The sequence below is a fragment of the Dendroctonus ponderosae genome, unplaced genomic scaffold (assembly GCF_020466585.1).
Source record: "Dendroctonus ponderosae isolate FM_Combo_2020 unplaced genomic scaffold, Dpon_F_20191213v2 Dpon_F_20191213_9, whole genome shotgun sequence".
Lineage (NCBI taxonomy): Eukaryota > Metazoa > Arthropoda > Insecta > Coleoptera > Curculionidae > Dendroctonus > Dendroctonus ponderosae.
Genome location: NW_026019116.1, coordinates 4,729,275 through 4,731,261, shown reverse-complemented (window position 1 = coordinate 4,731,261; position 1,987 = coordinate 4,729,275).

Sequence of the window (1,987 nt, the reverse complement as noted above, 5' to 3'; positions counted from 1 at the left end):
TTGTTTATACGATAATTTAAAATGTTTTATCGCCCATTATGGGCCGGCTAGAAGAACTCGTTTATTTAATATGGATCAGGATTTTTACAATGTCCGAGCCGGAATTACATACTTCGAGTAGGCGTTTCCACTTACGCAGCAGAATGGGGAAATTGACAGATTTTTGTTTCACTTGTGCTGAAAGTGTCTGCTATTTTGAACGGACCCTGGTATATCGGCAGCGTGCGACAAGAACAGACTGATTTCCATGGCAACCCCGATGTTTTTCTCTCTCCTGACTAAAGCGGGACTACGTCAGTTTCGCTACGAGGTGGGATGGAAAGGTTGATGACTCGTGAAAACACGGGAACCTTGAGAAGCTTTTCATTATTTCTTAAGGTGGAACCCGTAGTGTCGCCACAACCAACTTCAGGACGACGTCGGGAAGAAATTCGTTTTCACTACGGTTTCAAAATTGTAAAAACTGAGCAGTTTCAATGGAGGGGCCGGGATGCAACTGTTTAAACTGACGAATTTATCATCCAATCAATAAAATTATTATGGTTTAATTGCCTTTGAGCTTCACCTGCTCCCTTTGCCCAGTTACGCACAAAGCAACAGGCATTTACGTAACATTCATGAGAAAAGCGCCATTTGCGGGTGCGTCCAATCCAGTACATCGTTGCCAAATTTCCGATTGCGTTTTTTGCCAATCTCTCAGTTTCTAGTGGTAATTCTCGTGTATGTTCTCCCCAAACGAATCAGGCAACTTATTTTTTAATCACCCTGTACGGTACTGAAAGCCTGCGGCGCTGAAAATTCAACGGGCCGTTACACGCTTGTGTGGGCGGGTTTCACCCGGTGGCTACGCCACTGATTGCTCCGAATTTCCGTTGCCTTCAACCATCAGCATTTCAGCGAAAAACGCTGGATTTTCTACAAAGAAACTGCCTGGTTAAAGATCAGAATTGATGATTTGCCGGCGATTGTACGGTAAAGAAACGTATCTATTAAATGAAAGGCTGCAAATTCGTAAAAAGGCACCCAGAACCGGCAGTAAGCGATTCGTGATGCGAAGGTGAATGGTATCAGGCGGGTACCATCTCACGCACGAACCAACAAAGTGCCCGTCGTACCTCAACGGGGGGGTCACTAATTGGTCGTTTTGCATTGCGGCTGTATTGCCGATCGCTATTGGTACTGCTTCCGTGGAATCTCCAGAAAAACTGTTTTTATTCCCGCAGCAGTACTCAGGCTGAACAGGACTGAGCGATGGGCCGCTACTGTACAGTGGTACTCAGCCAGGCCGGGAATTTTAATAAGTTATTCCTACTTCGGGTTCTGATATGGGAACGCGCACTTCGCATTGATTAAACGCCTACAAAAAACACATTCCGCGAAAAATAGCGGAATATGATCAGTGCACCTGCCTATTGGCTAATCGTTCCACGTGACTGCCACGGTTGGTACCACTGCCATACCATACTTACAGCATCATTGTTCACTGAGCACGAGTGGCTCAATTTTTAAGCCGCCAAACTGGAACATCATCTTGCAAACTTTGCGAAACAGGGTGAGCACAGAACAAACTGTAATAAGTCTCACAGAAAGCTGCGACAATCGCAGAAAACTTCAACAGAAATTTGGCAACAATGTTTAATGTAGTAGCTTTATGTGAAAATCCTTAGTTCTGAGATCGATATTCACTAAGCTGGCACCACTGAGGATTCGGGGCGATTTTGATGAAACTTTCAGCATATTTAGACTGTTAGAATAAGACTATAATCAAAATGCTTTTAATAGTATCAATATAAGTTCAGCCATATATATTATGGACCACAGTCTACCACAAAACCATATTGCTTAGGCAGCATAATTTTTGGTTTATCGCGAGAGCAACCCTTTTAGTTAGTCGTCGTCAAATCGCTGCTGATGCAGAATCGTTCTCGTGTTCGGAAATCTACTTTTGTACTGTGATGTTTTTATCATTTATCAATATACTTTTATT